At 47.6% G+C, this 17,228-nt stretch overlaps 1 protein-coding gene and 1 long non-coding RNA gene across 5 annotated transcripts in view; one reads left to right on the plus strand and one right to left on the minus strand.

Annotated features, from left to right (window-relative positions):
* LOC119131444 overlaps positions 1-17,228 on the minus strand; it is a 546,859-nt gene that overhangs the window by 522,158 nt on the left and 7,473 nt on the right. The window lies entirely within an intron of this gene.
* fbxw2 (F-box and WD repeat domain containing 2) overlaps positions 1-17,228 on the plus strand; it is a 79,025-nt gene that overhangs the window by 4,148 nt on the left and 57,649 nt on the right. The gene's annotated exons all lie outside the window — the stretch shown is intronic.

Consider the following 17,228-nt stretch of genomic DNA (forward strand, 5'->3'; position numbering starts at 1 on the left):
GCCAATCACCTGTTATCCAATTTACTCACTGCGTGCTCGTTTGATTTCTTCAGATTTAGGAAAATGCTAAGACACTGAAGCAGAAATTAGACTTACACAGGTTGGTTGAGTTCAATCACAATTCTTGTTAAGAAAGCTCTGTTTTCAGGAAAGTACAATACAGCGCTGGGCCTTTCAAGAGCAGAAAGTCTCCATTCAGAAAAGGCAACGTTCAAGGTTCTTTGGTCAGCTTATATTCAGTTGCACAGGCCGGTGTGGGGCGAGTTTGATGGGTGATGAGTCGTTGGGGTGGGGCGAGTTCGCAGTAGAGTTTGATTCCATGGGAGTGGGTGCTGGTTATGGACGATTCGGTGTGTGTGTGGGGGCTGCCATCTTCCATCCTGTCTTTCGGCCTTGGTGATCATCTTTGGCCGAGTCCTTGGCTGTCTCCCTCTGGCACCAGCTGGTTTTATCTCCAAGTTACCTTCCTGTAAACATTCTGCTCCATTCTTACACTGTTGCACCTCATCCATTCGTCATTCTTTCAATTTTGTCATTTTGTACGGAATTATGTGAGCTTTTGGCTGTGACATCATCAATTTATTAATGTTCCCTGACGATGCAAAGTTTGTTCTTTTGATACTCCATGTCTTTGCTTACATCATTACATTCTTAGTTTAATCATGCTTCCAACCGTATCTCTTCTTTGTTAAGCAAAATATTTCCCTCTGTGCAGAGCGTTCAGTAGTAATCGAAAAGCTGGCGTCTCACATTTAGGCGACATATGACGTTTAGTCAAAACACAAGATATAATCAAGTACTGAACGGTCAAGACGACTCTGGCCGTGTCCATGATTTAGAGAAAAAACATCAGGCATGCATTACACAGTTCCTTAAGGGTCATTAAGCTATTTAGGCAAGATATCAAAAAACATTTGTTATTTCACAGTGCTCAGAAATATATATCAGATCATAAAGTTATAAAAACTTTTGTCATTACCACCTATTAAAAATGTCTAGTTATGTCTTCTTTATTGATTTGGTGTGTAGGTATAATTATATGCTTAAAATATTTCTTTTATTGATTTAATATGTGAATATACTTTTCTGCTTATGTACTTTATTCAATGAAGTTCGAGCATATCTGTTTTTGTAGCTCGGCAGGACTTTTTGTATTTCGACCCCATTCCTTCAAAACTAAGGAAAATAATTTTGGCCTCAGAGTGTTAATGTCTGAGCAGCCGCAGATAGACCCTACACTCCAAAGTCACACGTTCATAGTTAGTGGTGTTAAATAAACTGTGGACCATTTACATACTAAAATAAAGACGTCTGAGAATCCGAAGGTCTTCAAAAGAAAAATAAGTGTTTTTTAGATCAACCGATACCAGGGTTACTATGACGTGAACATAATATCATGCTCTGTGGGCTATGTCTGTACCTAGATACAAAATCTGATTAGATATGAGTCATGAAATCAGCTGAAGTCAGCTCTAGCATGCCCGCGACCCTTGTGAGAAAAAGCGTTTCAGAAAATGGATGGATGGTGTTGGATTTGGTCCACAATTTGGGAAGCACGCTACCCGCGCTTCATCGCAACAGCCACAGCCAATTCACTCACTGCATGCTCGTTTTATTTCTTCAGGAAAAGAATAAGACACCGTAACAAAAATTAGACTTGGTTGAGTTCAATCCACCACCCAGCTCGCGGTACCTGCCTCCACCTGTCAGTGGATTACCAGTGGATCACCAGCTTCCTGACCAATAGGAGACAGCAGGTGAGGCCGGGGACCATCACATCCGACACCCAGATCACCAGCTCTGGCGCCTCCCAGGGGTGCGTACTCTCCCCACTGCTCTTCTCTCTCTACACCAATGATTGCTCCGCAGGCGACTCTTCTGTGAAGCTCCTGAAGTATGCGGACGACACCACTCTCATTGGACTGATCCGGGTCGGTGACGAAACTGCGTACAAGCAGAAGGTGGAGCGGCTGGTCCACTGGTGCAGCCAAAACCACCTGGACCTGCACCCGCTCAAGACCGTGGAGATGACAGTGGACTTCAAGAGAGACCGTTCACCACTTCCACCCCTCACCATCCTCAGTAATGCTATTGCCACCACAGACACCTTCAAGTTCCTGAGATCCACAATCTGCCGGGACCTGAAATGGACCAGCCACATAGACTCTGACCGGAAGAAGGCCCAGCAGAGGTTGTACTTTCTGAGACAGCTCAGGAAGTTCAACCTGCCACAGGAGCTGCTGGAGACCTTCTAGACTGCCATCATCCAGTCTAATTGGAAGATAATTGGAATCAACCACCCATCTATCCAAGACTTGTACCTGTCCAGGACCAGGAAACGTGCAAGTAACATCTCTGCAGACCCTTCTCACCCAGGACACAGTCCATTCAAACTCCTCTTCGGACGTCGTTACAGAGCGATGTACGCCAAAACCAGCAGACACAAACACAGCCTCTTCCCTTAGGCTCACCGATACTCTGACATCATACATCAGCTTTTGTGAGGACTTCTGTGTGCAGACTAAGACCTTCTAAACGTACAACAACAACAAACCGTGGTTTACACCAAACCTCAGGATGCTGCGCAAAGCCAAGGAGGAGGTCTACAAGGGTGACCTATTCAGGCAGGCCAGGAACACACTGACCCGAGAGATCAGGAAAGCTAAGAGGAGCTATGGGCAGAGTTTGGAGAGACACCTCTCTGCCAATCCTGATCCCTCATCAGTGTGGAAAGGCCTGTAGAGCATCACGGGCTTCAAGAGACCAACCCCCCGTCCTGTGGAGAACCCAAGGCTTGCAAACCAGCTAAACATGTTTTACTGCAGGTTTGAACGGCCCAGCCACACAATGGGACCTCCTGCATCACAATCAACTTCCACACCTCCCCCCACAACACCCCTGTTCACACCTCCATCGCCGTTATCACCTACTCTCTCTCTTTCAGAAGCCACGCCCACACTTCAGATCCGCGAGGAGGAGGTGTGTTAGATTTTCCAGCGACAGAAGGTCAGGAAGGCACCAGGCCCAGATGGCGTGTCCCCATCCTGCCTGAAAGTCTGTGCTGAACAGCTGACAACCACCTTTGCACAGACCTTCAACTGTTCCCTGGAGCTGTGTGAAGTGCCCTTGTACTTCAAAAGCTCAACCATTGTACCGGTGGCCAAGAAGCCCACCATCACAGGATTGAATGACATCTGTGGTCATGAAATCCTTCGAGAGGCTAGTGTTGAGCTACCTGAAGGACATCACGGGCCCCCCTGCTCAACCCCCTACAGTTTGCCTCCTGGGCAAACAGGTCGGTGGACGATGCGGTTAACATGGGGCTGCACTACATCCTGCGCCACCTAGACACCCCAGGGACGTACGCCAGGATCCTGTTTATGGACTTCAGCTCGGCATTCAACACCATCGCTCCAAACATCCTCCACCAGAAGCTCATCCAGTTCGCGGTGCCTGCCTCCACCTGTCAGTGGATCACCAGCTTCCTGACCAACAGGAGACAGCATGTGAGGCTGGGGACCATCACAAATCCGACACCCGGACCACCAGCACTGAGGCCCCCCAGGGGTGCGTACTCTCCCCACTGCTCTTCTCTCTCTACACCAACGATTGCTCCTCAGGCGACTCTTCTGTGAAGCTCCTGAAGTATGCGGACAACACCACTCTCATCAGACTGATCTGGGACGGTGACGAGACTGCGTACAGACAGAAGGTGGTGCGACTGGTCCACTGGTGCAGCCAAAACCACCTGGAGCTGAACCCGCTCAAGACCGTGAAGATAACAGTGGACTTCAGGAGAGACCCTTCGCCACTTCCACCCCTCACCATCCTCAGTAATGCTACTCCCACCACAGACACCTTCAAGTTCCTGAGATCCACAATCTCCCAGGACCTGAAATGGACCAGCCACATAGACTCTGTCCGGAAGAAGGCCCAGCAGAGGTTGTACTTTCTGAGACAGCTCAGAAACCTGCCACAGGAGCTGCTGAAGACCTTCTAGACTGCCATCATCCAGTCTATCCTCTCCACCTCCATCACTGTCTGGTTTGGATCGGCCACCTAACAAGACAAGCACAGACTGCAACGGACAATCAGGTCTGCGGAAAAGACAATCGGGACCAACCTCCTATCCAAGACTTGTACCTGTCCAGGACCAGGAAACATGCAAGTAACATCTCTGCAGACCCTTCTCACCCAGGTCACAGTCTGTTCAAACTACTCCCCTCCGGACGGCGTTACAGAGCGCTGTACGCCAAAACCAACAGACACAGCTTCTTCCCCCAGGCTGTCGTTCTGATGAACTCACACCACTCATAGAGACTCAGAGACATCACTATGCAATAACATCCTGCTCTCGTCACTTAAATGTTGTTAGTCACCTGAATGTTGTCAATCAGTTAAATGTTGTACAGAGGCTGCAATCAACCGGAGTCAAATTCCCTGTTTGGCATGCACAAGCTTGGTCAATAAAGCTGATTCTGATTCTGAATCATAATTCTTGTTAAGAAAGCTTTGTTTTCAGGAAAAATACGATACAGCTGGGCTTTTCGTCCGACAATGCTTACGAGCAGAAAATCAGCATTCTGAAAAAGCAATGACAACGTTCCTTGATCAGCTTATGTTCAGTTGCCGGTGGGGCCGAGTTTAACGAGTGACAATTCCATGGGGGTGGGGGCAAGTTCGATGAGAGTTGATTCCCTAGGAGTGGGAGTGGCCGTTTTTTTTCGTCCACCTGCTTCCAGTCTTTCGGCCTTGGTGATCACCCTTTGGCTGGGTTCTTGGCTGTTCCTCTCCTGCCACTCTCCCTCTGGCACCTCTGCTGATTTTATCTCCAAGTACCGTATTTTCTGCACTAAAAGGCGCACTGGATTATGAGGCACACCTCGATTAAATTTTTTATTTTAGAAATTAATTCATATATAGGGCACGCCGTATTAAAAGGCGCATAGAATAGAAGATACTGCATCAAACTGGGGTTGACTGAGGTTGCGCTAAAGGGAATGTCAACCCAGCTCCCTTTCCGTATGAAAGTGATACGGTTTGGCTTCTTACTTGGTCCAGCAACCCCACTCGTTTTTTATGATCATAAACTTACTTTACTTTAAAAGAAAGAAGCGAGTGTGTGCGTTGATGCGTAATGCGTTGATTAGCTTCTTAGCTTTGGTGTCTATGTGCTGCGGTGAGTGGGGGGCGGTTCACTGTGATTGCCTCCCAATAGGCTTACCTGCATGTCAATCAAGCGATGGTGATGAAAATGATACGTTTGGCTTCTTACTTGGTCAAGCAACCCCACTCATTTCTGATGGTCATTAACTTTCTTTAGTTTAAAAGAAAGAAACGAGTGCGTGCGTTGATGCGTAATGCGTTGATTAGCTTCTTAGCTTTGGTGTCTATGTGCTGCGGTGAAGGGGGCGGGTGGTCACTGTATGCTCAACTCACTGTGATTGCCTCTCGATAGGCTTACCCTGATTGATTGAAACCTTTATTGTCCCCTCTGGGGAAAATTAGTTGTCAAACAGCTCGTGACATTTAAAAAGAGGAAGACAAACAGAAAAAACAAAGTTCACAATGCAATAAATATAACACACTGCTGGTCCAATAACATGCAGTGCAAGCTGGTAGTTTACTAAAGTGCATCATGTGCAGATAAAAAGTCTCAAGTCTCTAGCTCAGAGGTGGGCAAACTTTTTGACTGGCGGGCCGAACTGGGTTCTAAATTTGGACCGGAGGGCCGAACCAGGAGCAGATGGACGTAGTGTTTGTGTGAAGTAATATAAGCGACCTGTAAAGGTCATTGCATAAAATATTTTGGCCTTTAGTAGGTTGTAAAGCATGGATATTCCTTGTCCCCTACTGCCCCAACCGTCCCCTCCGATCCTCCAATACTTCACGTCTGACAGTCCCAAAATCCAAACTCAAATCCTTCGGTGACAGAGCCTTCTCCTGCACATCACCCCGACTCTGGAACTCTCTCCCTCAGTCTGTCTGTGACTCACCCACACTCCCCATATTTAAGTCCCGTCTAAAAACTTACCTCTTCTCCCAAGCTCATGACCTCCCCTACCCATAACTGGTTTCCTCTTCTTAAGTTTATCCGATTGTTTCCTCCCCGTCCCCCTCCCCTCATGTATGTCTTTGCCTTGTTCCCTGTAAGCGTCTTTGGGTTTTTGAAAAGCGCTATACAAATTTAATGAATTCTTATTATTATTATTATTATATTCCAAACAAGTTTTTTGAAAACAAATGCATTTATTAACAGCATTAAAAAAAATAAAAATAATTCACTAAAAAACTGCTATCAGTGATTCTCATAAAATACGACACTGTTATTATGAATAACAGTCTCCATCACTTCAGTGCCTGCAGGTCAGATTAATGAAAGATGTTTATCTTATGAGATCACATCAAACGGCAAACATTCTGACCAAATATATCTTGAAGAATCGGTGAAAGCATACATCCAAATAAAGTAATCAAAACGGCAACACGGTGAGGGGTATCTGAACATCAGAGCAGAGTTTTAACTCACAAACACCTGGTAACAGAGGTGAGGAAACGGGAAACACAGTGGCGTAGCCCCGGTTAGGACTCCCTGCGCCCCGGTTGAAAAAAATCGAGCTTTTTCGATTCTTCATTTTCATGCCGTTTTTTTCTTTCGGTCTTGCGCGAATGTGCTTGCGCTATTCTATGTGCGCGATGTTATCCATTCACCGTTTGCGTCCCGAACCCGGATGTTGTTTTAGCGATCAGCGAACGGCGTGGGTGATGTTCGATTTTTTTTCCTGTGGGCGCGCACCCCTACTGGAAAAATTCCTGGCTACGCCACTGGGGAAACACTTCCTTAAAGTAAGCCTTAAGAACTTTACAGGTTAAGATTAGTCGCAAACAGGTGGTGCATCAATGTCCTTGAGCATCCTGCATTGTTTGAAAATGAGAATGGTCGCTAGTTTCAATCCCTGCTATGTGTACAAATCATATTCAAAATGCATTTTTTTACAACAAACTTGAGAGCCTCCCCTTCATTTTCAGTGGGAACAGTGTTGTTGGTCTCCCTTTTTTGCTAGTGCGTCATAGTCTGGAGTAAAATGTGTTGTGGCAATTCTTAGGAGAGATCCGAGGTGTTGGTCCGTTTACCTCGATCTGTGACGGGTTGATTTTGATGTGGCTGAACGTCACGTCGCGTACGTCGAGCCAAATTGGCCACTCTTTTTTAAACACTCGGCACTGTGTCCACCTTGCTTTTCCTTGGGCGACTCATTTTAATAGAAGGATTCCAGGGGAAGGTTTGTGGGTGGCTTTAGCGTAAAACTGTATCTGAAAGCTCAGCGCGCAAATTACAAGAATGCTGTCGTCACAGCCCACGCTCTAAATTCGGGACTGATACAAATAGAGCGCGAGTGCGCCATGTCCGTACTACTGAGTACGTACACGCACTTGTGAGTGTGCACCGAGCTTTCTGACACGGCTTTCGGTAGTAAATGCGCAGGCGAGCGGTTCCCCATCTACTGGGGAAACGCAGTCATTGCATGCAAAATGACCAAAAAAAATTTTTAATGATACAATTTATTCAGGTTTGGCGGGCCGGATTAAACGGTCCCGTGGGCCGGATGTGGCCCGCGGGCCATAGTTTTGCCCACCCCTGCTCTAGCTCCAGGTTTGATTGTAGAGTGGGAGTGCAGCTGGAATAAACGACTGTCCAAAATCTCTGTGCTCTGACGGGGGAGGACAAATCTGTTGCTAAATTTGCTCCTCATCCCCGTCAGCTCAATGTGCAGTGGATGGGAGGGATTGGCCAACATGGCCGCCAGTTTTTTCGCCATCCTCTGTTCGACCACCGTCTCCACGCTGTCCAACCCGGTCCCCACCACAGAGCTGGACTTCTTCACTAGCTTGTTCAGCCTGGTAGCGTCCCTGGCACAGATGTTGCCTCCCCTGCAGGCCCTGGCGAAGAACAGGACACTGGAGACCACTGACTGATAAAACATTCTCAGTAGCCTCTTACAAACATTGAACGACCTCAGCCTTCTCAGGAAAAACACCCTGCTCTGCCCCTTCCTGATAAGAGCCTCGGTGTTGTCGGACCAGTCCAGTTTGTTGTTAAAGTGTACCCCCAGGTACCTATAGGAGTCCACTCTTTCAACTTCCCCTCCCTTGATGGTGATAGGGGCTGAGGTCCCTCTCATCCTCCTAAAATCCACCACCAAACCCTTGGTTTTGCTGATGTTGAGCAGAAGGTGGTTGATGTCGCACCACTTCACAAAGTTCTCCACCAGGGCCTTGTACTCCTTCCTGTCGTCTGTGATATAGCCCACAATAGAGGAGTATGTCAATCAAGCGATTCTAACCTACAGAAAAAAATAAATAAATAAATGTTATGTGATCGACCAGTAGTAGCTTACTTCGGTGACACCTCTGACCACGGTTGCCGTAATGCTGAAAGCGAAGCGACCTTGTAATTTACTCGTCGTACTAAAAGGTACTGAAACGTTGACTGAGTGCTGTGTACGAGTACGGATCAACAAATTCATCAGTTGATCCATATATAAGGCGCTCTGCATTATAAGGCGCACTGTGTTTTTTTGAGTAAATTTTAAGTTTTTAAGTGCACCTTGTAGTGCAGAAAATACGGTATACTTTCTGTAAACATGTTTCCGCCATTTTTGCACAACCGACCTTCTGCATACATCCACTCCACCCTCTGTCACACATCATCCATTCATCATCCTGACAATTTGTCATTTTGTACGGAATTACGTGAACTTTTGGGTGTGACATAAACTGTTAGCCGGGACGTGAACTTGTGATCATGCTGCATTTAGCAATTTCATTAGTACTCGATTCGTTAATGTTTCCTGACTATTTCCATGCAAAGCTTTTACCACTTACCATGCATTTGTCTATTTTTTTCTCATTCCATGCACTTACTTACTTTGTCACATACTCAGTTAATCGTGCTTCCAACTAGGGTTGTCACAAGAACTGATACTTTCGGTACCAATTCAGTACCAACACGCAAAAAATACGTCGATACCTGTTTTTTTGTGGTACCGTCAAAACCGAATATTTAACTTTTCACTTTGGAAGCTGTGTCGATTTTTGCCGGAACTGAAAGGGGCAGTATACGCATGCGAGCAGCACGGAGCAGCAGTCAGCGGCGCTGAAGAAGAAGAAAAATTCTGTCTTTCAATACAATGGCTTCAGCAAGTGGGAGTGGAAGTCCAACACGCCGGCTTGTTGAGAAGCCAGCTCGCTCAAAGAGTTGTGTGGAAATATTTTGCATTAGAGGCAGATGCAACCGGAGCAATTATAGATTCGAACAAGCCAACGTGCAAAAAATGCTTGCGAGGTTTCCACACCAAAGGTAAAGTTGGAAATTATTTATCAGTCTTACTTGTTTTTATAGATGTGACTTGAAGGCTCCATGTCACTGCTGTTCTTTTTTAATGTCTATAGTTGAATATTGTTATTATCTGGCTTGCTTGTTTTTATAGATGTGTGGCTTGAAGGCTTCATGCCACTCATGCTATATTTTAATGTATAAAGTTTAAGCAGTTTTAAATAAATTAGTGATTTTAAAAGTACAGGACTGTCTCACCCCTCCGTGAGTTGTCACCTTATCGTGGTGGAGGGGTTTGCGTGCCCCTATGATCCTAGGAGCCATGTTGTCTGGGGCTTCATGCCCCTGGTAGGGTCACCCATGGCAAACGGGTCCTAGGTGAGGTGCCAGACAAAGCACGGCTCACACAAGCCCCTTATGATGAATAACATGAATGGATTTGGTTTTCCCTCGCCCGGACGCGGGTCACCGGGGCCCCCCTCTGGAGCCAGGTCTGGAGGCAGGGCTCGAAGGCGAGCGTCTGGTGGCCGGGCCTTCGCCCGAAAAGGAAACGTGGGTCCCCCTTCCCATGGGCTCACCACCTGTGGGAGGGGCCAAAGGGGTCGGGTGCAGTGTAAGCTGGGCGGCGGCCAAAGGCAGGGACCTTGGCGGTCTGATCCCCGGCTGCAGAGGCTGGCTCTTAGGACATGGAATGTCACCTCTCTGGCTGGAAAGGAGCCCGAGCTGGTGTGCGAGGCAGAAAAGTTCCGACGAGACATAGTCGGACTTGTCTCCACGCACAGTTTGGGTTCCGGTACAAGCCCTCTCGAGAGGAGCTGGACTCTCTTCCACTCTGGAGTTGCCCACGGTGAGAGGCGTCGAGCAGGTGTGGGTATACTTATTGCCCCCCAGCTGGGCGCCTGCACATTGGGGTTCACCCCGGTGAACGAGAGGGTAGCCTCCCTCCGCCTTCGGGTGGGGGGGACGGGTCCTGACTGTTATTTGTGTCTATGCACCAAACGGCAGCTCAGAGTACCCACCCTTCTTGGAGTCCCTGGAGGAAGTGCTGGAGAGCGCTCCTTCTGGGGACTCCATCGTTCTACTGGGTGACTTCAATGCTCACGTGGGCAATGACAGTGAGACCTGGAAGGGTGTGATTGGGAGGAACGCCCCCCCCGATCTGAACCCGAGCGGTGTTCTATTATTGGACTTCTGTGCTCGACACGGATTTTCTATAATGGCTCTTGTTCAAACATAAGGGTGTCCATGTGTGCACTTGGCACCAGGACACCCTAGGCCGCAGTTCGATGATCGACTTTGTAGTCGTGTCATCGGATTTGCGGCCGCATGTTTTGGACACTCGGGCGAAGAGACGGGCGGAGCTGTCAACTGATCACCACCTGGTGGTGGGTTGGCTCCGATGGTGGGGGAAGATGCCGGTCCGACCTGGCAGACCCAAACGCTCTGTGAGGGTCTGCTGGGAACGTCTGGCAGAATCCCCTGTCAGGAAGAGCTTCAACTCCCACCTCCGGCAGAGCTTTTCCCATGTCCCGGGTGAGGCGGGGGACATTGAATCCAAGTGGACCATGTTCCGCGCCTTCATTGTTGAAGCGGCCGACCGGAGCTGTTGCCGTAAGGTCGTTGGTGCCTGTCGTGGCGGCAATCCCCGAACCAGCTGGTGGACACCGGCGGTAAGGGATGCCGTCACGCTGAAGAAGGAGTCCTATCGGGCCGTTTTGGCCTGCGGGACTCCGGAGGCAGCTGACAGGTACCGGATGGCCAAGCGGAACGCGGCTTCGGCGGTTGCTGAGGCAAAAACCCGGGCGTGGGAGGAGTTTGGCGAGGCCATGGAGAATGGACGGCTTCGAGGAAATTCTGGTCCACCATCCGGCGTCTCAGGAGGGGGAAGCAGTGCAACGTCAACACTGTTTACAGTGGGGATGGCGTGCTGCTGACCTCGACTCGGGACGTCGTGAGTCGGTGGGGAGAATAATTCGAAGACCTCCTCAATTCCACCTACACGCCTTCCATTGTGGAAGCAGGGCCTGGGGACTCTGAGGCGGACTCTCCAATCTCTGGGGTCGAAGTCACTGAGGTATTTAAAAAAACTCCTCGGTGGCAAGGCCCCGGGGTTGGATGAGATCCGCCCGGAGTTCTTAAGGGCTCTGGATGTTGTGGGGCTGTCATGGCCTACACGCCTCTACAACATTGCGTGGACATCGGGGACAGTGCCTCTGGATTGGCAGACTGGGGTGGTGGTTCCCCTCTTTAAGAAGGGGGACCGGAGGGTGTGTTCCAATTACAGGGGAATCACACTCCTCACCCTCCCTGGTAAGGTCTATTCAGGGGTGCTGGAGAGGAGGGTCCGTCGGGAGGTCGAACCTCGGATTCAGGAGGAGCAGTGTGGCTTTCGTCCTGGCCGTGGAACAGTGGACCAGCTCTACACCCTCAACAGGATCCTCGAGGGTGCATGGGAGTTCGCCCAACCAGTCCACATGTGTTTTGTGGACTTGGAGAAGGCGCTCGACCGTGTCCCTCGGGAGGTTCTGTGGAGGGTGCTTCGGGAGTACGGGGTACCGAGCCAACTGATAAGGGCGGTTCGGTCCCTGTATCACCGATGCCAGAGTTTGGTCCCCATTTCCGGCAGTAAGTCGGATTTGTTCCCAGTGAGGGTTGGACTCCGCCAAGGCTGCCCTTTGTCACCGATTCTGTTCATAATTTTTATGGACAGAATTTCTAGGCGCAGCCGAGGCGTTGAGGGGGTCCGGTTTGGGGACCTCAGCATCGCGTCTCTGCTTTTTGCAGACGACGTGGTGCTGTTGGCTTCTTCAGGCCGTGGTCTCCAGCTCTCACTGGAGCGGTTCGCAGCCGAGTGTGAAGCGGTCGGGATGAGAGTCAGCACCTCCAAATCCGAGTCCATGGTCCTCGATCGGAAAAGCGTGGAATGCCCTGTCCGGATCGGGGATGAGATCCTGCCCCAAGTGGAGGAGTTTAAGTATCTTGGGGTCTTGTTCACGAGTGAGGGGAGGATGGAGCGCGAGATCGACAGGCGGATCGGTGTAGCGTCGGCAGTAATGCGGACTCTGTACCGGTCCGTCGTGGTAAAGAGAGAGCTGAGCCAAAAGGCAAAGCTCTCAATTTACTGGTCGATTTACGCTCCTACCCTCACCTATGGTCACGAGCTATGGGTCGTGACTGAAAGAACGAGATCCCGGATACAAGCGGCCGAAATGAGTTTTCTCCGCAGGATGTCCGGGCTCTCCCTTAGAGATAGGGTGAGAAGCTCGGTCATCCGGGAGAGGCTCGGAGTAGAGTCGCTACTCCTCCACGTTGAGAGGAGCCAGATGAGGTGGCTCGGGCATCTCATCAGGATGCCTCCTGGACGCCTCCCTGGGGAGGTGTTCCGGGCATATCCCACCGGTAGGAGACCCCAGGAACGACCCAGGATGCGCTGGAGAGACTATGTCTCTCAGCTGGCCTGGGAACGCCTTGGGATCCCCCGGGATGAGCTGGATGAAGTGGCTGGAGGGAGGGAAGTTTGGGAGTCCCTCCTGAAGCTGCTGCCCCCGCGACCCGACCCCGGATAAGCGGAAGAAGATGGATGGATGGATGGATGGATGGATGGATGGATGGATGGATGGATGGATGGATGGATGGATGGATGGATGACTGTCTCAGAAAATTAGAATATTGTGATAAAGTTCTTTATTTTCTGTAATGCAATTAAAAAACCAAAAAGGTCATACATTCTGGATTCATTACAAATCAACTGAAATATTGCAAGACTTTTATTATTTTAATATTGCTGATTAAGAAAACTCAAATATCCTATCTCAAAATATTAGAATATCATGAATAAGTATACTAGTAGGGTATTCAACTAATCACTTGAATCGTCTAATTAACTCGAAACACCTGCAAGGGCTTCCTGAGCCTTGATAAACACTCAGCTTGGTTCAGTAAACTAAATCACAAGTATGGGGAAGACTGCTGATCTGACTGCTGTCCAGAGGACCATCAGTGACACCCTCCATCAGGATGGTAAGACACAAAAAAATTCTCGAAGAGCAAGCTGTTCACTGAGTGCAGTTTCAAAGCACGTCCACAAAAAGTCTGTTGGAAGGGGGAAATGTGGCAGGAAACGCTGCACAACCAAGAGAGATGACCGCAGTCTTAACAGCATTGTGAAAAAGAGTCGCTTCTAGAATTTGGGGGAGCTTCAAAGACAGTGGACTGAAGCTGGAGTCCAGGTATCAAAAGCCACTGTTCACAGACGCGTCCGGGAAATGGGCTACAATAGCCGTATTCCCATGGTCAAGCCATTTCTGAACTCAAGACAACGGAAGAAGCGTCTGACTTGGGCTATGGAAAAGAAGCACTGGACAGTTGCAGAGTGATCCAAAGTCCTCTTTTTAGACAAAAGCAAGTTTTGTATTTCATTTGGAAGTCAAGGCGCCAGAGTCTGAAGAAAAGGCTGGAGAGGAGCAAAATCCAAGTTGCTTGAAATCCAGTGTGAAGTTTCCACAGTCAGTGATGGTTTGGGGAGCCATGTCAGCTGCTGCTGTTGGTCCACTGTGTTTCATCAAGTCCAGAGTAAATGCAGATTTTAGAGCACTACATGCTTCCGTCTGCTGAAAAGGTCTATGGAGATGATTTCATTTTCCAGCATGATCTGGCACCTGCCCACAGTGCCAAAACCACCAGTAAATGGTGTACTGACCATGGCATTACTGTCCTCGATTGGCCTGCCAATTCCCCTGACTTGACCCCCATAGAGAATTTGTGGGGTATTGTGAAGAAGAAGTAATCCGTGCAAAATGATTCCAACCAAGTACTGAGTGCATCAATGGACATTTTCAAATGTTTGATTTTGTTTTGCTGTTATAAATCTTCTCCAGCTCAGTGACCTAGTGGTAGAGTGTCCTCCCTGAGACTGGAAGGTTGTGGGTTCAAACCCCGGCCGGGTCATACCAAAGACTATAAAAATGGGACCCATTGCCTCCCTGCTTGGCACTCAGCATTAAGGGTTGGAATTGGGGGGTTAGATCACTAACTGATTCCCGAGCGCGGCACCGCTGCTGCTCACTGCTCCCCTCTCCCCCAGGGGATGGATTAAAATCACACGGGGATGGGTTAAATGCAGAGGACAAATTTCACCACACCCAGATGTGTGTGTGACGATCATTGGGACTTTAACTTTAACTTAACTTTAACTTTTCTTTTACTTGGTCTGAGGAAATATATTAATATTTTGAGATAGGATATTTGAGTTTTCTTAAGCTGTAAGCCATAATCAGCAATATTAAAATAATAAAAGGCTTGCAATATTTCAGTTGATTTGTAATGAATCCAGAATGTATGACATTTTTGTTTTTTTAATTGCATTACAGAAAATAAAGAACTTTATCACAATATTCTAATTTTCTGAGACAGTCCTGTATGTGTATTCTGTTGTTTTGTTGTTTTTTACCGTGGTACCGAATTAGTATCGAGAATCGTGGAAAATCACAGGTATTGGTGCCAACTACTGAAATTCTGGTATCGTGACAACCCAACCCTACTCTGTCCAAGGCTGGCGTCTAGCGTTAGGCAACATACGACGTCACATCAAGCATTAGGCAAAACACAAGATATAATCAAGCATTCAGCATTCTTAGACGCCCTTGGCAATTTCCGTAATTTAGAAAAACATCTGTCATGCATTGAACAGTTTAAAAGGTCATTAAGCTATTCAGGCAATATACCCAAAATTATTTGTTATTTCAAAGTACACAAGAATACAGATCAGATCATGAAGTTATAAAAACATTTCTCTTGACCACTTAGAGAGTGGTATAAAAAAATGTCTAGTTATGTAATCTTTATTGATTTGGATTGGAGGGATAATTATATGCTTACAATTTCCTTTTATTGATTTAATGTGTGAATATAATTGTGTGCCTATGTACTTTAATCAATGAGGTGTGAGCATATCTGTGTTTGTAGCTAGGTGGGACTTTTTGGAACCCATTTTCTTCAATGGGCTTGTGGCCCTGGGGCATTTGTGTGTGGCGCAGCAGAAATCGCCGTATCCTGCAGAAGATTAATTGGATCAAACTTAATGAACATACTAAAGAATGAAATATTGCTGTATACAATTTGTAATGCCAGTCTTGTTTTTTTTGTGTGAAACTAAAACAAAATCGAAGTGTATATACCGTATTTTTCGCACCATAAAGCACACTGGATTATAAGGCGCACCCTCATTTAATTTTTTATTTTAGAAATTATTTCATATATAGGGCGCACCGGATTAAAAGGCGCATAAAATAGAAGCTATACTGCAACAAACTGAGGTTGACTCATCATCATCATCGGTTTAAAGTCCACTTTCCAGGCGCCGCTGGGTTGGACTGGATTCTCAATATGGCTTTCTTCCACCGGGGACGGTCCATGGCCATCTCGTGGTTGAGAGTGCCTATACTGAGAAAATCTTTGGAGCAAAACTTTTTACAGCCGGATGCCCTTCCTGACACCAACCCAAGGGGAAATTGATTTTCTGTAGGGGTTGACTCCCTTAGCCCATTCTTCTCCCGAGGAGCCCACTGGGCAGTGGTACTATTTAACCCAGGGGTGTCCAAACTTTTTGCAAGGAGGGCCAGATTTGATAAAGTGAAGGGGCCCGGGGGCCAATAGTTTTTTCGGACATTTTTTAACTACAAAAATGTCATGCAAATACACACTGTTATAAAACAAATTTCATTGTCACAATTGTCTTTATTTTTCAAATGACAAAATAACCAAATATGAGTCACTCAGGCAGATGTGAACAACTCTAAAAACACAAATTCTGCCTTTCATTCATATCTGAAGAGTCAGATAACATTGAACAAACTGTATGAAATACCTTAAATTTACATGAGTTTAAAATTACTTTTGCCTCATGAACATTTTAAACGGGAGTTATAAGTAATGCAAAGTTGTCTGTTATTATTAAAACTTAAAACTAGTGAATTTTGCTCTTGTCATTTACATTATCTTTCAGAAAATAATAGTTTGTGTCAGGTTTACAGGTCCATAACATCAACAGTCTTAACATGGCCACTTCGTAGCTTGCTTTAGTAATATTTATTTTTGACTCACAGTCCCGTGTGAAGAATCGCTGTTGTGATGCCAGTTCAGCTTGGAGCTGCTTCACTTTATCAGCGCGGTCACTCCCTGTTAGCTGGTCGTTTGTGTTCGCATGTTTAGTCTGATAGTGTCTCTTTAAGTTGAAATCCTTAAACAAGGCAACCGTCTCTTTACAAACTAACCTTTAGGACAATGTAGTATTGCTCCAAATGTTCGTTTAATTTCCTTTAGAGGTCCGTTTGCGCGTGTTAGCACGATCGCGAATTAGCATATTTCCGCTAACTCGTTAGCCTGCCCAGTACTTCTTCTTTGCTGCGGGCCAATAAAAACTGGACCGCGGGCCGCAGTTGGCCCGCGGGCCGTAGTTTGGACACCCCTGATTTAACCCATAGTTGGGGGCTGGTTCGTGGGCACCAGGGCGTGTCCACACACCGGTGGGCCTGCGTGCCGCACGTCTATGGGCCAAACCTCCTCCGAGTCCCTCGTAGATTAGCCTGGGTCCGTGTTGTACCCAGTTACCATGTGTCGTCGCGTGGAGGCACTACATAGGGCTTGCTGTTAGAGAGGCTATGTACTGGCAGGGAGAGACTTACGCACTCGGCTCTCCCGTTCGCATACTGCTAGCCAGCGGTGAGGGTTATCAGTGAGAAGTGACATGCACTGGGCACTCCACCAACACACTAGACGCACCATAACAACCCGACTTGGTCTTATGAAGTCAGACACAAACTGAGGTTGACTAGGGTTGCGGTATGCATCCACTAGCCAATAACCAATGAGCCCTCTGTAAACAATCGCGTTT

The sequence above is a fragment of the Syngnathus acus genome, chromosome 12 (genome assembly GCF_901709675.1).
Source record: "Syngnathus acus chromosome 12, fSynAcu1.2, whole genome shotgun sequence".
In the NCBI taxonomy this organism is placed as follows: domain Eukaryota; kingdom Metazoa; phylum Chordata; class Actinopteri; order Syngnathiformes; family Syngnathidae; genus Syngnathus; species Syngnathus acus.